Source organism: Stigmatopora nigra, chromosome 21, assembly GCF_051989575.1.
Source record: "Stigmatopora nigra isolate UIUO_SnigA chromosome 21, RoL_Snig_1.1, whole genome shotgun sequence".
Lineage (NCBI taxonomy): Eukaryota > Metazoa > Chordata > Actinopteri > Syngnathiformes > Syngnathidae > Stigmatopora > Stigmatopora nigra.
Window position 1 is genome coordinate 6,410,107 of NC_135528.1, and position 19,943 is coordinate 6,430,049.

A 19,943-nucleotide genomic window follows, 5' to 3' on the forward strand; every position below is an offset into this window, starting at 1 on the left:
TTTTATGATTGTCAAAAAACAACAATTTCTCAAAATCAAGTGGAAAAACAAATTGAACAATACCCAAAACATGTTTTGTGCTCAAGAAAACCCGAGTCTTTCCTTTTTTTTGTTTTGTTTACCTTGGATCATGCATCTAAGAGGAAATTAAACGTCTAAATCGGGATTGCACTGCAATTGCATCTCTAGCGCGCCTGCTACACACATTTAAAAGCCAGGCCGCTCACTGATAAGAAGCACGCTCCCAAACAAAGAAGACATTGAGCGCCTTCAGGGCTTCCTGTTCTCTGAATGTCGGATGAGCATACACAGCAGCTCTTCCTTGTTCTTAAAGCGAACACTTCCCGTCATAACGCCCCGCAGCGGGAAACTGTGGACTCTCTTAACATATAGATTGGGCCAGATTTACAGAAGGCGTATGCGCATAAAGCATTTGGAGGCAGCGTGTGAGAAGGAGTGCAAAGAAATGTTGTGGGATTCTTTTTTTTTTTCCCCTTCTCGTGAGGCTCAGGTACGTATTATTATTTTTTTCCTCTCTGTTCAACCTGCTGTGGAAATCACTCAAGGACAGCAGGCAGAAACACATTTTAACCCTTGCTGTCCAAACCCATCAATCGTTTCAACCCGCAGGCTGAGACCGGTCACCTCAGCGACAAACACACTCACACACACACACACACAAAGAAATGCTGCATGTTGTTTGGGAAGCAGATTTCTAAAAAGGCACTGACGTGTATCATCCACACATGCACAAACATTTTTATTCTGCTTTCTTAAAAAGGTTTGAACTCTTACATTGAAAGAAAGTTTGAAAAAGCTACTCTAAAAAAGCATTAACTGAAGAATAACAAAATAATTTTCCTTTTGGCTTAACCTCAAAGGGGGTGCTGGAGGCTAACCTGACCAACTATGCTTAGTTTAGGGTGCTCGGACGTTTGGTCGCCGGTCTTTTGGTCGCCAGTCAAATGGTGACAGAGTTTACTGTTATTATAATATCTAAGTACTGTTTAATATCTAAGTACTGTTTAATAACCAAGTACTGTTTAATATCCAAGTACTGTTTAATATCCAAGTACTGTTTAATATCCAAGTACTGTTTAATATCCAAGTACTGTTTAATATCCAAGTACTGTTTAATATCCAAGTACTGTTTAATATCCAAGTACTGTTTAATATCCAAGTACTGTTTAATATCCAAGTACTGTTTAATATCCAAGTACATTTGACCGGCGACCAAACGTCCGGTTACATTAGTTTAGGGATGTAAAATCTTTTAAAATTAGCTTCAATATAAAAAAAAAATTAAAATACCGACTTGATTTATAGAAGTGTTTCTACTTAACCTCTCCTCTGCTATAAAATAAAAGCCATACTTGAGATGAAGTACATAGAGTTATGTTTACATTATATTGTGTAAGCCTTAAAAATATCCCAATATGTAAGTGAATAACTAATCTCAAGAGAAAACATTTAGAAATGATGTAATAACGATATCCATCCATTCTCCACAAAGCTTAATCTCGTCCTCATTATATGAATTCAATACAACGCATGCAATAAACACACAACACAGTTTCTTGGAGTTCTGAAACATTCTAATCCTCATTTAAAAACCACTTGAAACACAGGCAGAACGTTAACGCTATTTCTTTTTCCTTCACGCTTTAAAAAAAAAAAATCTATTTGGAGTGTAAAGTGTTTGCACAGGCGATTAACTCCAGCTAATGATAATAAATTAGCGTTGCATCGCTCCACCTGCTCAACAAATGCGTGCTTCCAGTGTCTCCGTATAACTCGGGGTAAATCTTTCACTCCATCCCCATTACTTTTTTTTAGCAAAGATAATGTGTTTGTTTAAGAGAGTGGAAAGTAGATAGGTTAATAGGGTGGAAATTGTTAGAGATGCTTCAAACTTATTTAGACTCCCTTTTAAATGTTCATTAAAAGTTTGAAAAAAAAAAGAGGGTGGGTAAATATTGGCGCACATCATTTGTACAGGGAGACTAATTAATGGAGATGAAATACTATGTTCATGATGTTATCTAGGCACAGTTGTTAAAATCAAGTGTTTTAATGGGAGTCGGTGTTCCTTTTAAATAGCTGACGGATATTAAAGAATTGCTTGTGAAACATTTGGGGTATAAATGTTTATAAATGTCCCTATTCTGAGTTTAAAATGTTGTTACTAGCTTAGATATTAAAAAAAAAAAAATACAAATAATGTGGCATGTGATCATGTGACCGGACGTTTGGTCGCCGGTCAAATGTACTTAAATATTAAACAGTACTTAGATATTAAAAAGTACTTAGATATTAAAACACTACTTAGATATTAAAACAGTACTTAGATATAAAAACAGTACTTAGATATTAAAACAGTACTTAGATATTAAACAGCACTTAGATATTAAACAGCACTTAGATATTAAACAGTACTTAGATATTAAACAGTACTTAGATATTAAAACAGTACTTAGATATTAAAACAGTACTTAGATATTAAAACAGTACTTAGATATTAAAACAGTACTTAGATATTAAACAGTACTTAGATATTAAACAGTACTTAGATATTAAACAGTACTTAGATATTAAACAGTACTTAGATATTAAACAGTACTTAGATATCAAACTATCCCTCTTAAATATTAAACTCTCCCTCATTAATATAATTTTGAGAGTTGGCTTCAACAGTAAACTCTCACCATTTGACCGGCGACCAAAAGACCGACGACCAAACGTCCGAGCACGGCATGCGATGTGCTACATTTCACTAAAACAATACTGAATCCCATTGAGAGTCCAAATTCCAAACAGAACTTTAGTTTCAGAGTGCATTTATCAAACCAAGGTTTCTGCGACTGTGAAAAGATGAATTGAAAATGTTTCAGTGCCAAGCGTAAGGTCAAACAAGCAAATCAATCAATCACAGACACAAATACTGAAGTGAAAGCACGCCTCTATAATGAGAATATACAAGTCAAACAAGCCTCCGTGAAGTTCCGGCAAAGTGAGAGTAGCGGACCACCCCCCCTTGAGCAATGGACTGTCACAACTTATTAGAGGAGCCCACTAATGTGGCCAAACATTGCCATCCTAATGTGGTCATTAGTGGAGTCCAGCCTACAGACTCAAACACTCACAAAGCTGATGGAAGGACAGTCATAATGTTGGCAACTACGTAATGGCCGTCCGGCGAGTGCGGGCTAAAGACGCGACGGCGGTAAACATTTACCCGGGAACGACTCGGGTGATTTAAGCTACTCGGCTTTTCCGAATCAGCCGTCAAGGTCTGTTTTTATTACGAGAGGGCGCGGCGTGATTGCTTGTTGATTAAAAGTCAGGAGACTCATCGACATTCCTTGAATGCGTGCCAGTCTATGACCTCCAAAACCTTGTCACTTCCAACAGTGAAAACAGGTGGCGTCATTTTAGTTCGTGGCAAGTAATATCCCACTGGATCAATTGTCCACCAAAAGAACTGGAACTCTTAGTTGGTTGGTAAACAAACAGTTTTTGAGTGTTTAATGGTGGCAATCTGCGAATAAAAAGAAATCAGCCTTCCCAAAATGCAACTACATAATTCACATTTCTCAAGGCGCCCAAAAAAATACAATCTTATTAAGAGGACAGAGTTTGGTAATGACTTTTTAATGAATGACAGAATGCTGGATACAAAGTAGTTGCAACAGAACTGATCTAGCCTTTAAGAAAAAGAAAATGACTATATTTTCTCGTAGCTATTAATTCTATTCCTGTTCATGAATATGGATGGAGTTGGATAATCCCGATTACTTTTTTGCTCGGTTTTCTATTGTCTCAGAAAAAAAAGCCAAGTATATGAGGTAGTAAGACTGCAAAGATTTCTCTTAAGATGGATATAAAGGTTGGTAGAAGTTTAAGAAAGGAATGACTGTAAAAAATGAAAAAAATGGTTTGCTTTCAGCTACCAGTTACATCGCTTAATAGCACCAAATTTTTTGTGGAAAAAAATATTTGGACTGCTAAATGTGGTCGTCCTATTCAAATAACTAAATAATATGAATCTACCACAAATGGCTTGCGATTAAAATCATCTAAATTCATGATTATTGGCTAATCCATGTAATTGTAAGATGGTTATGATTATTGAAGCAAGTATGTATGTCAAGTTTCTAAAATATCAACTCAGTTTGACCCATTGAAATAATTGAAAATGTTTTTTTAATCTATTCTAAAAAAAAATGGTGACAGAGTAAAGCGTTGTTTCAAAATGAATAAATAAATCATGTATCATCATCTGAAGTAAACTCTGTTTAATTTCTGATGCTTCAAGCTCTATTTAAAGTTGAAAGCAAATACAGTTCAAAAACAAGCCATGCTAAAACAGTCATTTTTTTCCTCCTTTTAAGTGCATTTTGTTCAAAAATGACGTTTTTTCTGTCAAAAGGAAACCTTGAATCGGAGCTTAAAAAATATTAAGACGGAATGATTTATTAATTAGAGCTACTTTGATAAAAATTTGCCAAAATGTGTCATAGCGTGTCACAAAAGAAAAATTCTGTTAAATACAATGCAAAACTGCATAAACGCCATCTATTCTTATTCAAAAATAAAATTCCCTACTTGACCCATTAGTTCCCACCTGTGAAAGCGTAGATGATTTTTCCCTCTCTGATTGCACGCTCAATTAAACCACGCACCCCCGTTAAGGCCCGGTTTACAAATGTTGGATGAAACGTGCACTTATTGAACCGCACTGCTGCGTTGTAATTTATTCTGACAGGCGGTTATTGGCGTGATTTAAAAGTGAACAATGAAGGATTATTACCATTGATGCACTGCAAAAGCACACTTGCATAAAGCACCGGAATAAAAAGGAGCATATATAAATAGCATTGTAATGCTGTTTCTAATCAATGAGTATCAATGAGTATCAATGAGTATCAATGAGTATCAATGAGTATCAATGAGTATCAATGAGTATCAATGAGTATCAATGAGTATCAATGAGTATCAATGAGTATCAATGAGTATCAATGAGTATCAATGAGTATCAATGAGTATCAATGAGTATCAATGAGTATCAATGAGTATCAATGAGTATCAATGAGTATCAATGAGTATCAATGAGTATCAATGAGTATCAATGAGTATCAATGAGTATCAATGAGTATCAATGAGTATCAATGAGTATCAATGAGTATCAATGGGTATCAATGAGTATGCATGAGTATCAATGAGTATGCATGAGTATCAATGAGTATGCATGAGTATCAATGAGTATGCATGGGTATCAATGAGTATAAATGAGTATCAATGAGTATCAATGAGTATCAATGAGTATCAATGAGTATCAATGAGTATCAATGAGTATCAATGAGTATCAATGAGAAAATGGATTCAGAAGAATTTAAAAGTCAAAATATATGAAAATGTGCACATTTTTTGTCATTTCACTACTTTTAAAGTATAAAAAGTCTGTAAATTCTTTTAACAGCTTTGTTACGCTATACCTAATCAATGAATATCAATGAGATCAATGAGTATCAATGAGAGAATAGATGCAGAAGAAAAAAATTAATATCACAGTGCCAACAAGACGTTCCTATTGGTGCCATAAGCATCCATCAAAAGAGCCACATGTGGCTCTCGAGCAACAGGTTCCCTACCCCTGATATAAGTGATGATTCAAGGTCGATTCTAGAATACAAAATGATCCGGGCGTTCCAAACACGTCGCAGTTATCGCGGCTTTGGGAAAATTCATGACATAACGGATGAGATATTTCCTCCAAAATCCTAAATCATCTCTTCTTTTTTTTAAGGTCTTCTGGGTGAAGGTAAAACCTTGAGCCACATGGTGAAAAATGTAAATGCGTGGGAAGTAGGCGCACATAAACTAGGCCGTCTCCAAGAGCATCTGCTATTTTGGTTGATGTTCGCGGAGCAGACGGTGCCAACCAAAATATCCATTGTGGAAGGAGCTGGTGATGAATCGACTCTTGCTCAGTTACCGTGTTAAAAAAAATAACAAAAACTGGGAGTAAAATCGATTGGATAATACGCTCGGAAATTATTCAAATATATGCAGTTCTGTCCCTTTTTTATTTAGTGATTCTATGAATTTGAAGTACAGTAAAATAAATATTGAACAGGTTTAACTTAATGTATGAAGAACATAAAACCGTTGTTTATTTGCCCATTACAAGAGCGTTAAAGAGTTTTAATGTTCTAAATCAAATAACTAGGCTGAATAATTGAGCTTTAAAAATTACAAATCAATTCTAAATGGACGTAGAGACCAATCTGGATTTCATCTTCCTAATTTATCAAATACAAATACAATATACCCTGTTTCGAAATGAGATGTACTTGTGAAATTACAGTTATTATGATTATCTTAAAGAAAACGATAACTTTTTCCCACAAAAGGGCCTGTATACTAATTTTGTGTTAAATCCTGGATTTTACTTTACTTTACTTGCTATTTTCCTACAACATTTTTCTCAAATTTTTTGCCCATTTTCTACATTTTTTAATATTTTCCTTCCTTCACTCCAGCCTAAGCTTTTCAAATCTGATTGGACATGACATAATTAGAATTTGAGATATCTGCAGGCCTTGGAAATGATGCCCCAGTTTAGGTGACATATTGCATGGAAAGTTATGGAACACAGAAGCTTCTCACTCCTTATTTCAAGGACCCTTGGAAGTAACAACCTCATACTTTTTACTCCACGTCAGTCTACAAAACTCCCTCGTCAAACTTCACCATATCCTTCACTCACTCCTTCTCGAACCAGAGTATTTAACATGCACGGCCATTCCGATTTACACCAACACCTGCTTCCCTTCTCTCTGCCACCCGAACATGATTGGCAGCTCAGAGAATTGCCGATCTAGCCCGCTAGAAAAAACCCAATCCATTGTCCCTGACTCGGCTTCAAACGCGCGCCCTCCCCGGTCCAAAGCAAATGTCTTTTTAATGAAAACGCCTAGTTTTCCTCACTCAGCGAGCATCAACCGGATCCCTCCTTGCCACAGGTGCTCGCTCAAGGTAAGAATATTTGGCACGGGGCGAGCCGAAGGCAATTAACACGTAGTCTTTTCACGCTCCCACGCACACTTTACATTTCATCCGCAATCCGAGTTCACCGAGTCCAGACGTGTCCAATTACTACGGCCTCTCTCGCTATTGTGGCAGACAAGAAGAGAGGGTGTTGTTAGCAGAATAGTTTGAAGTTCAATTAATCATCATGCGACGGCGAGGTGTGGAAATACGAGAGAACAAAGTGAAACAACCTCTTAATCAGAAATAAATCACGCCGCGGGAATGGGAGGCGAATGGCGGTAGTGGACCCTGAGGAGCCGGTATAAAAAAAGGCTTTTTTTGCAATTTCTTATTAGCTTAAAAATGTAATCATTTTACATTGTCGAAGGGAAAATAACAGATTTGCGGTTTAGCGCAATAACATAAGTGACAGGAGATCTGATTGAAGACTAGTTTCAACAATTGGAGGCCAAAGGGCAAATCTGCATTAAAAATGACATCACGTCAATAATGTTACAGAATTGCTGGCTAAACTAAACAAGTTTCAACTGGAAATGAGAACTATGTTGCCTATTCTTGCCAAAATCCATCAGGAACCAGCTCCAGCACCCTTACAATCCTCATGAGGTTTAAAAAAGAATTGGCTAATCAACTTTACAAACAATTTCAACTGCATTTAGAACAGACCTAATGTCAATGTGGTCTTGAATGAAGAGACAATAACAAATATCCATCCACCCTATATCACAAAGTCTCGGGAACGACGTGACTTGGCCCAATGGCGGATTTGGCCGCCGATCCTGAACTCACACACACATGCAAAAAGGAAGGCGCGTAATCAGCTTCCGCTCTCATCCGGTCTAAATCCTTCTCTCTTCAGAATTCCCACACGATGCCATGCTTTCCCAAAGCGGACTGCTATCCATTATCCCGCATTTTCTCAGCCACTCCCCCTGTAATCTTTTGCTCACTGTTCTACGACCCCCCTTTTTGCATTTCAAGATAACTGTTTAAAAAAAAATGTCATGTGACTGTAACGCTGAATACTGCAAGATATGAAAAAAAAAAAAAACTAAAACATTCCAGTACGTCGTGTCTGGTGGCATTTATCAAAATCATCAAAACCATCCTAAAATTGAATCCCTATCATGTAAAATCTACTACATCAATCCTCAATTTACATGTATAAATGGAAATGATGTTTTTTTTTTAGTTTAAAATCTAGCAAACATGGCACATGAACACAACAAGGCCTGGAATTGGATCGAGAAGTGTCAGAATTGGGTTTTAAAATTTAAAAAAAAATACGAATGAGAGAGAATGATTAAGTAGCAAGAAGAGTTGGTGGTGGTACATGCGGGTGTGCGCCAGTATGTGTGTGTGCCCATTATTGATTCATGGTTGCCTCTGATCATTCACTCTCGCCAACTTCCAAATTCATTCCCTTCCAAGCAACAGAAGAATCAAGCTTGCCATCAATCCCGAAATGATTAAGCGTCATAAACCCGAATGTAGCAGTTCTGCTTGTCGGTACAATCAAGTAAATGCAAGTGTCACAATACTGAAGCTAATGGGTCATAATTATTCATCACCTCCTGGTCTTGGCAGACGAATAGCAAGCAAGTTCTTTGATTTGCACGACATGACAGAAGTCCCTGAATGCATCCCTTCGAGGATTGCCAAATGTTGGATGGAGATCAAATTGTGGCTGCAAGTGGAAAGGCAATTCATAAAAAAATAAAGTAGAAAAAAAACAAGTCAAGTTTAAATGGAGGGAAGCCTTCAGCGTTGCCATGGAAGAGGGAGAGCAGGTACTTGAGCATCAAACCTGTCACAGCGTCGCTCTCGGTTCGCCTTGATTTCCCTCCCCTGTTCACTCGATGCTGAGAACTGCAAGAAAATCAATGACTTGTTTTCACTCTCTTGTGAATTCCTATTTTCTTTGGGCGGGCTTTTGAAAAAAAGCCTCCGTCAGACTCGGTGACAGGCAAGTCAGTGAAATTATTATTTTTGTTTTCTCGTCGTTGGATCTCATTATCAAGTTGTCCGGGTTCCCAAACAGATCTATACCTTTTTGATAGGTGCTTATGGGGTCCAGTTTTTTCCAGTGCATCTCCCGGAATCAGGAACAACAACATCTTTGTTCTCCTTCCTGATATAATTTTCTATGACCTTATCATTCTTCTTCTTCTTCTCTTAACTCTTTACTATGAAAATCTTGATCCTAAAATGGACAAAAGTGCCGGAGATGAAGCGACGCTTCAGACCAACCATTCCATTATGGGATAAGATGGCGCTCACCAGGCCTAGAAACAGAGTCGAGGGGTTCTACTCTGCAAAATAAATCCTGGTGTCCATTCCAATGAATGTAAACATCTTTGACATCCACTCCTGTCTCCTCAACACGCTTTTTTTATATAAAGAGACAGGCAGCCTCCAAAAATTAAAATAAAACCAGAGAGAGAGGGTCCTAAAGCCCCTTAAGGCTTGACGCAAATCACCCGAGGCAGAGCGCCAATTTGTTATTTCTTCCTTTCTATTTTAGTCATGAATAGGTATGAGAGGAAACTGAGGAATTTCCCTTAATTAGAAACCAGAGGTACGTTGGAGTGTGATCTTTTTGTTCTTTGCCTAATTAGCCGTTGGATGTATCTAGAAATATGCCTTGTGTTCTTACCTGAGCGCAAGTTTGGGCCAGCCTTCGGGGGGCTGACCTACTAAAAGTTACACTGCTGGGATGTGGAAAGAACGTCAGCAATACGTCGGGAAAATGAGTCGGGAGTGGGCGACTTCTGCCCGGCTAGTCAAAAAAGATCCATCTGGGAAACGCCAATTCCCAATGTTAAAAAAAAAATATATATATATATATATAGCTTAATGACTGTCTCCAAGGAGAAAGGTGGCACGTTTGGGGTTTTGTACTCCAGCAAGACCTTCATCTGGCCCTCGACAGACAGCAGGTCTTTGGGGAATTTCAAAAAGGAAGTTGAAATATAGAAAGGAAGATAATCGGGGCGTATTTTCCATTGTCTAAACTCAGCTGTCAACCTGAACTAGATTTGTGAAAGGTAAGGGTGAAGAGGATGTTTTTTTTTTAAATAAGAATAAAGTAGAAATATTGGCTGAGTTTTGTCAAGTCCTTCCAAGTCAGGGTAAAGGTCAACAACCTACAAAAAAAAAAGCCATCCTACATCACGTGATAATCTTTTCTCTCGGAATATATTTCATTTTTTCCCACAAATCCTTATATTGATCTAGTTGATTTCCACCTCATTAAAAATGCAGTGTCTTATTATCGAATAGGAGGTTGATAAACAAGCACAAGAAGGTAATTTAGTTGCTTTATCCGAGAAATGACGCACTTAAAAATGTGAGAAATATCTTCAAATGAGCTCTTTCCACTTGCTAATTGCCCGTCTAGCTAATTGCCTGTTGAATCCCCCCCTTTTTTTCTTTCTCTTTTTTTTATATATTTAGCTTAGCGTACACACGGGAGCGCATTGATGTTTTCCGACCCCCGCTACAGTCAGTAAACAATGGCTCATTACACCAAATCAAGGCTTCAAGTGCCACAGTTTGGCTTGATGAATGCTGAACAGCACTTCTCTTGTCATTAATAACACTTTTTTTCTTCCCCTGGGTCTGCATGAATGTCAAACCCATGGATCAATATAGAATTAGAACCAGAACATATCTGCATTTAAGGTCTTTAGATTTGCTCAACTATTTCGCCCATCTTTATATTGCAATATCATCTTTTCACAGTGAAAAGACCAAGTGTCTTTTTGTCTTTATTTCCAATTCATGGATGATATTTTCCCCTGCAAGAGCAAGCCTTGTTCCTCATTTAAATGTCAGCACATTGTTTCTCTCTCTTCTCCCTCCCACTGGTTCTATTTGGAAAGTCCTGATTGTCTCCCCAAGGACAGGTACTTATTGTCTCGGAGTACACTGAATACTGACTTTAGCGAGGAAGTATTATAGAACACAAACAAAACACACAAGACAAGTTGACATTAACTTCTATTGGGATTTTGGGACTAAATATTAATGCAGCCAAAAGGTTTTGCCACCCAGTTTTAGCACTTTTATCTAATTTTATTTTTTTTGTCGATAATGACAGGCAGTCAAGAGAAAAAAATGTCACTTGACACCAAAGTTATACATTTTGAAACTCAGGATTCTGTCCATCTATTATTTTTTTGCATACTTAAAATGCTGTCAAAAAAATCAGATGAAGCTTTGTTATTTATATTTTCACTGTCTCCGATGGGAGTTGAATTTTAAGTACTGTCAAATGCAATTTCTCAAAAAAATTATCAAATACTTTTGTGGTGATGGCAGTACTTCACCAAATGTCACCGTTTACCTTTCTGTCAATTTCCATTTTCGACTTAATAGTTCCTTCTTTCTTAATGGAAAACAGCTTTCATCTTAAAATGCCAAAAAAATAAATAAAGTGACGGAAGTGGTGGAAAATAAATAGTTCTTTCTTTTTTTTTTTAGGTATTATTTATTCTATCTTTGATGAGGGAAATGAATCATTTGAAAAAGACAGAAACCGAAATGGCAAATTCCTTAATTTACTATCTGTAAATCCCAATCTAATTTTTTTGTTGTTGTTGTTTTTTACTCGGGCTATAAATCAGTTTGCTCTTAATTGCAAGCACAATATGAAACTGAAATAGACCGCAAATAAATTACAGTCGGCAACTTGCACGTGCTAGCAAGCTCGTTGCAAAAGAAAAGAAAATAAAAAAACTACACCCAGCCTGCTGTTTTTTTTCCCATCAAGACACAGAAATGATGCCCCACTTAAAATTCCAAGCATCGTTACTCATTAATCAACTGGTAAAACTCTGAATTAAAGGCAAAAACTAGCAAAAACTAATTACAGAATACACAATTCAGTCACCTGACTTTTATGAAGACATTGTGGCTTTTGTGTGGGTCTTTAAAACATAATATGGGTGTCTTTACCCCCCTTTGCCTCAAGTTATACAATCCATTTCTCTCTCTGTAAGCATGAATTGAATTTTACATGATGAATTCATCGAGAAAAAGTTTTTAAAAAAAAATCCTCGCCGTTAAGTTAGTCTGGCCTGTTTGCTTCTCAATAGGAAATCAATAACTATGTCTTAGTTTGTTCATTAGTCACTTTTTAATAAACTTTATTCACTTAGCTTATGGGCATATTATTAATGTTGATTTTATTCCCATCACTAAGTGTAATCATGAAGAATTTTACTCTATTTTAATGGTTTGTGTGGAAGTTTTTTGAGGTGGAAAAAAAGTCAGAAAAGGACCTCTGGCTATTGAAAAACGGGAGCTAAAATACACTTAAATGCTGAACTCATACACAAAAATATGAGAGTTCATCTTAAATCTATTCCCATATCTTAGCCTTCTTCTAAAAAATCAAACTTTCTGCAGGTATAACGTCAGCTTTTATGAAATGCCATCGCCCAATTACAGGACGGCATGACAGACAAGTTCTATCTCCACCATGGAATCCAAACACGGAATATACAACCTCAGTTGTCACCCACATTTTTGACAGTCTTGCTCATCTCCACATCAAAAAAAAAAAAAAAGATCCAAAGAATTCCTAACACAAAGCAAACGTTCTACAGTAGGGTCCATTTTCTGACCGCATGAATTCAGTAGAGAATTAATTATAAGACATCCATTTAAACCATAAAACAGAGTAAGAGAGTCGTCTTTAGATGGGGCGGCGTGTGGAGAGCATCTTCAAAAGTCCATCAAACGGCGTGTAGAGATTGAAGAGGCGTGAGGACAAATGTTGTCGAGCAGCGTGACGGCGAAAGAAGGAAGAAAAAAAAAAGAAAAAGACGCGGCCAGCCACGGCGAGGACGCTTCTGAAGATGAGACACGCGGAGAGACGGGAAAACAGCAAGAGACAGAGGGACACATGAGAGAATGTCCATCAAAGTAGGCTTTTTTTTTTCTTCCTGCCACACGCAGTAGCTCTTCGCAGCATGGAAAGAAGAGCTCGAAAAGGCAGCCCATTAAAAAAGGGGACGACAAAAAAACGCCCTGTGCCCAGTCTCCTACAGGCTGCAGAGAGGCAATGATTAGACCAAGTTTTTTACATCAGCTACTGATGGCCATCGGGGTCCCTGGAACCTCATCTCAACCTTCTATGCTCCTCATCCTCATCTCTTTTTTTGCGGTCCTACCCCGCAGGATGTACCCCATAATAGGCCATCCAACAAGGCTGCAGTCATCTTGAAAACCGATATAAAGTGTACTTAAGTCTTAAATTTTCTCCAAAATAGACAGGGAGTCTTATAATCCAGTGCGCCTTATATATGGAAAAAATAAATGAAAGTGTCATTCATTGAGGGTGCGCCTTATAATCCAGTGAGCCTTATATATAAGGAAAAAATTAAAAAATATGTCATTCATTAAGGGTGCACCTTATAATGTGGTGTGCCATATAGTGTGGTGCGCCTTATCATGTGATGCGCCTTATAGTTGTGAAAATACAGTACTCTCGCACGACCTAAAACATTCTCTACTGGTTTTACAGCGTCATTTTAGGAAAAACATACATTTCAACAATCCTAGACGGGCTATTAAAACCATGACAGACCAAAAATTTCAAGGACAACCAAGTTTTTTGTCCCCAAAAGAGCATTTTTGAATTTTTAATTAGAGTCTGTGATACACCGATGGGAACATCTCACTATGTCAAAGTCTTATCTTAGGAGAGAAACTCTAAAATTGGCAGACATGAGTGCGTGAGGAAGAAAAACATTGACATCAGGTGTTTTGTTTGTCCCACTGTGTTCACACATTGAATTATTCCTGGCCACTGGATTGCGATTTTACTTCATGTGACATTTGGAAATGTCAGATCACCATAGTTTTCACATGCTTTGGCTGTCATGAACTGAAAACTTGATCTCTTCCCACTTCTACTGGCTCAATGGCGACCACTCACACACAATGTCTGAAATTGCCTATAATACTAGATAACACTATGTCACTAATGTCCTCATTCTTTACGTCAAGGTAAATACAAAGCCAGTGAAATGTAATAAAAAGAATCGGAGCATTTACCACTCTTTATCACTTATTCATTTCCATTAATGCGGGTGAACGGCAAGTTAAGGATTGCTTTTCTACATTTCATGTCCGGCCCTGTATATTTAACTCACTTGTCATATTGTTGTTAAAAGATAAGTACTGCTTTACTTCCCTTTCCATGAGTGAAAGTAAATGGTGTACATTTGTTGGCTGCTGTCATCGCCCTCTTTCATTTCCTGTCACTTTTGCCTTTTAATCACGCTCGCCACTGCCACGGCTTTGATGAGTATCACTTTAATTCCAAAGTAAACATTTATAGCAAGGGTAGGGAACTTATGGCTCGGGAGCCACATGTGGCTCTTTTGATAGGTGCATCTGGCTTTTTGCTAACCTGTGAGCTAAAATATGGAAATGGCTAGTGACAGAACTGAGATATTACATCTAGAAATGCTTAAATCTTCATTTTTTTTTGCATTAGACTATTCTGGAATGCATCCTCTCATTGATTAGCAACAGCATAAGAATATTTTAAAAAAATATTCATTATATTACACTTTAAGAGTGGCAAAATTACTAAAATAACTGATAAGGCATTATGTACATGTATGTATTTTGACTTTTAAATTTGTAGTAGGATTCACAAGGAATAACATTGGAAAATATGAATTGTTTGTGGCTCTCTTGGTCAAAAAAGATTTTTCCAACCCCTGATTTATAGTATAGTTACTCCAATTTGTTAGTTACGTCACATATTTCCTTCCCAGCCCTTGCAACAAATTGTCCTCCCCAATACAAAGCGTGCATCCCTTAACAATTACACATTCCCCAGTTAAATACGGTTCTCGGAGGGATAAAAAGCCATGCATAAAATGTATGCAGTTCGGTGGACATGTTGCAGTTGATAAAAGCTGCATAGAAACAGCTTGGGCTGCATTCTCTTTATAATGCAGATGGGCAAGCTTGGCGCCTAACGTCGTTTGCAAATAAACAAATCTTTGCTCTGTAAGCGTGTGGAGCGGCGCTTGTATTTTAAACACATGCAAATGGCTATACAGGCAACTAAATCAATTTCACTGGAAGCGTTTGGGTTTTCCTGGGAGCTTTCGTGTCTGTTTTTGTACAGAATTGCGTCTGGCGAATTCTGCCTGGCAGGAGAAGTCAATAGCTTTTTTTTGTATTTGCCCAATCTCCCTTAGCGCCATATTTGATTTGATATTTTTTAAAGCGCATTCAATTATGCTGGCACGACCTTTGTTTTGGTGTTCTTTTCAAATTTTCATGAAAGGGAATTCACTTTACAGAGTCATTGATTTATGAATTTCTCATAATCCGCCGTCATGTGACTACTAGATCAATAAATCCCCTGATTTAAACCCCATTGAGCCTATGTGAGGGTTTTCAAAAATATATTATTCTTTTATTTACCGTATTTTCACGACTATAAGGCTCACTTAAGTCTTACATTTTCTCCAAAATAGACAGTGCGCCTTATAATACAGTGCGCCTTATATATGGAAAAACGTCATTCCTTGAGGGTGCGCCTTATATATGGAAAAACGTCATTCATTGAGGGCGCGCCTTATATATGGAAAAACGTCATTCATTGAGGGTGCGCCTTATATATGGAAAAACGTCATTCATTGAGGGTGCGCCTTATATATGGAAAAACGTCATTCATTGAGGGTGCGCCTTATAATGCGGTGCGCCTTATAGTCGCAAAAATACGGTAATATGGAAGAACTGATACAGTGCCATGATTTTTCGCTAGCTTTTATGGAATCTCTACAAAAGAATATGTATACATTGATATGGATACAAACAGGTGGAGGATTTAGCGTGACATATCAAGCTAACTGGACCTTAAACTTTTTGTCAGTGGCAGCCATGGGAGATATTGAAAAGTAAACTTCCGATAAAGCATGAAAGGACGCACAGTGTGGCTGGAGAAGGGGGAGCTTTAACCTTGAAATCTTTGCTCAAACTCTGGCCTATTTAAGTCTGGAAATGGCTTGGGAAGGCTTTTATGGCCGCTGGGCAGACACAATCACCGAGATGGATGAGTTAAAAGAGATGGCGAGAGATAGCGCTACAACCGTCGCCTGCCCTCAGCTAGAAGAGGGAGATGAAATCAGCGTGGATCTCGACAGGGGTACAATGGGATGTTAAAGAGGTTGGGGGGTCCGGTCCAGTCGGTCGGAGCCGGCAGGAAAAACGCTGTCTGCCGTTGACTGGGCTCAAAAGGTCTTGTGCCCTCAGTCGGATTTGGGAATAATTACATTGAAATAACAGGGCATCATTTGCCTCTTAGCTTAAAGCAATGGCGCTGATGTACAGAAAGCAAATTGTCTTGCCATAAGTCGGAAAGAAACGCCATAGAATCGCTTTGTAAATGTACTGCCTGATTAAAAAACAGCAAAAACTACAGTCAGGGTCTTTAAATAACACAAAGCGAAGAACTTTTCTTATATGGTCAACTAGTTTTGGCCTTATTGAAACGATCATGTCCAAATATTATTTATTATATACACAGCCTGGTCTTCAGGTGCATTCACTTTTCAGTAACAAGTGCAAAAAAATGCAGCAAAATGGAAAAAAAAAGAGAGAGAGTGACCAACTAGAAACAAACACTGCAGAGCCACTGAGCTGAGTCGAAGAGTGGGATTTAAAAGAGCCACTCTAACAGTTTAGGATTAGAAATGAAATATATTACACTCATGGGAGAAAATGAAACGCATTATTGGACGGATCATCAATTCACAGATGAGAAATCCACAGGCCAACACAAGCAGCATGAAATATGTATCAACCTTATATATGGTTTTCTTTCAGAATAATAATCAGTGCTGTGGACAGCATGGAGCCGCAGAGACAAAATCTGATTCTATACACACACACACACACACACAAATACACACACACATATATACGGCGTCAGTAAAGATGTGCGCACTGCAGCTGCTAGCAATACTATCCTAGGTGGAATCTCATTTATGCTCCCGGGGCAGCAACTTCACGCAAGTTGGCCAAGTTGTCATTGCGGTTCCATTAAAATTTGTCTCAATAGTCATCGTTACTGCACGATAGATATGTTTTGCCGATGATTTTTGGGGGGAAAATGTCAAAAGGTTGTATATTGTGACTGTCTCAGTGGTAAGCACTTTAGCTTTTTTTTTTATATATATATATATATATAACGGGTGTTCGGTGAGGGTTTATGAGCCGTGTAAATACTGCAAACCTTCTATGAAACATATCATGAAATGGTTATGTTGAAGTAGCCATATTTTCTAACATGGCCATGTTTGGCTAATAGGTACAGACGGGATGGTTCAGTGAGTGGGACTTAAAGTGGAGTGGAGGACAAAATAGAGATGGCTTTTCACTTTAAAATGGATTGCAAAAGTAAAAACAACTACAATTACATAATACTACAGTACTTGGCCACTTTATGTCATTCAATGGCATTCTAATCTCAATTTTTGATCCGTTCGGATGAACGAAAATTGGAAAACCTCAACAACAACACGACAGCATCGCCTTTTTATCTTGACTTAGTTTTTTTAAACCTAGCCTATAACTATATCCTTAAATTCTTCAAAAATGTCACCTACATAGTGAATTAACCCCCAAATCTCAAACCTTTTTCCTGAGTCTAAAAAAAAACCCATATTTTCCAACCTAGGAAAATCCATAGTAACTTTATGGCGCAATGCAGAATGCCGTTCAATATTATAGACCCTCTCCTTACTTTTAATATGTCAACTGACTTCAAAATAACTTCTCTTAAAAGAAATAAGAGTCACTTACTTTGTCAGTTGAGCTTTCTTCAGCTTTTGCAGCCCCAAAACTGTGCAGTTGCTCTCTGCTTCTTATTTTTTGATTCAGCGGCCCATAAAAATCTTCACTTAAGTCGATTCGCTGAAAGTGCAGTCAGTCGACTGCGTGCGTGCCCGCAGGCAATGTTCAGAGGCTTGGCCCGCGGCTTTTTCTTGACTTTTCATCATTCCCAGCCTTTGGAGCGTGCCCATAGGAGGTGACAATGCAACATTGACCTCTGCCGCACCCCCTCTTTTGTCCTCTTTGGTCATCCGCTAAAGTGTGATCACACAATGTCTCGTTGTCCATCGCCCCCGAGAGACATGGAGGACACAGGTTGACTTCAACTGCAGAGGGGGAAAGAAAAAAAAATGGGGGTAAGTAAGTAAGACATAAAATGCAGTCTCTCATACATATCAAATCGAGCGATACAACTTTTTTGATGCAGTAAGCAATATTTACTTGCTGGCTGATAGGCTCAGTGCAAAAGTGCTGTTTGGAAGATAAGGCGGCCCAAATTCTAGGCCCGTAACGAGAATACTAAAATCAATAAAAGCCATAATGCATCTCTTTTCAGACTGGTGCAAGCCAAGCGATTCCTCGCAAAAGGAGGAGATAATGCACCATCTGTTCATTTTCAAAAAGGAAGGTATCAATGGAGTTTTAAATAGAAGGGCCAAAAAAGGTTAAGTTGTACACACTTGAAGATAAAAGATTTGGTGATCATCTTTGTGATGAAAAGTGAATTCTGCTTAGGTGAGATTTAGAGCGTAGTGTTGTGTGTATAATTATGTGCAGTTGATTAAGTATAAATATTCAATGGAGGACAAAATGGAGATGGATTTTCACTTTAAAATGGATTGCAAAGGTAAAAACAACTACAATTATATAATACTATAGTACTTGCCCACTTTATTTAAATCAATGTCATTTTAATCTCAATTTTTTATCAGTTCGGATGAAATATTATATTCAATATATAAATATTCAAACATTTTTTCTTTGACTTTGAAGTAACAGATGTCCTAAATTGAAGTGGGTGAGAAATATTTATTTAAATGTTTATTTCACTCTCAACCTGAACACATAAATCAACAATTTTCAGTCATAAAAAAAGCTTTTATAGACGTTTTAACATGTTTTTTTTTTTGTCATTTCTTGGAGCAACCATTAACGAACACCCTATGTTTTATAAAAAAAAAAAAATGTGGAAACCAAAAGGTTGTGTTACACAATCCCTGACAAAAAAGTACTTTTTTGTAAGTTAAGACCTTTAAGAACTCCCTACTGAGCCGTTCTGGCTTTTTGCTGAGTGTTCACATGAGTGCTTTCCTGACAAGTGTGGTGCTGAAAAAAAAAAAGCATTAAAGACAGTCGCCTAATAGTCTATTCGGTACCTCGGGGTATTATTTAGCATCTTTTTTCATTTTGTTTTCCTCCCATCCATAAATCCAGAACCCCAAGCCTATGTTGGTCAGACAATGGACTCACTAGAGGCTTCTGGGTTAAAAAAAAAAAGGAAAAAAAGCTCTTCTTCCAATATGAACTATAGCTTGTTCCCAGATTGTCAGTTTATCACATCCACAACCTTTCCAGAACGCGTTACCTGAGGCGAATAAACAGTCGATTGCCAGCAAAGAAAGCAATCAAACCCCTTTTAAAAATGTAATGGCATGAATCAGGAGCACATTCGAGCGCTAATGTTACTTGTGATGGGACAAAGAGGAACAAATAGGTCAGCGGCTCATCAACTATTGGAAAAGTCCAAGACCAAATGAACCACAGAAAACAGCAAAACCTGCCATTTTTCTTGGGCATTTCCCAATCTGGCAACGCCACTCTACATTAAATTCGACGGCGTTGAAGCGTAGTGCCGTCCGAGTCATCTTAATCACGCCAAAGCAAAGTCTTATGATGTGTAATGAGCCAATCAGAGTGCTGAATTACCACAAGACTGACTTTTGACACAAGAAGATTGTGCGTACATATTGTAGTCAACGTATACTGGGAATTACAGACACTGGAGAATTGTTAGCGTGAAT

The 19,943-nt window shown here is 37.8% G+C and overlaps 1 protein-coding gene across 1 annotated transcript in view; it reads right to left on the bottom strand.

The window, feature by feature from the left end:
* Positions 1-18,185, bottom strand: part of adgrb2 (adhesion G protein-coupled receptor B2) — a 197,035-nt gene extending 178,850 nt beyond the window's left edge. Inside the window, exon 1 of the mRNA XM_077742875.1 lies at positions 17,893-18,185. The gene's annotated coding sequence lies outside the window, so the exon portion shown is untranslated. The remainder of the gene's footprint in view (positions 1-17,892) is intronic.
* Positions 18,186-19,943: the final 1,758 nt, after the last annotated feature.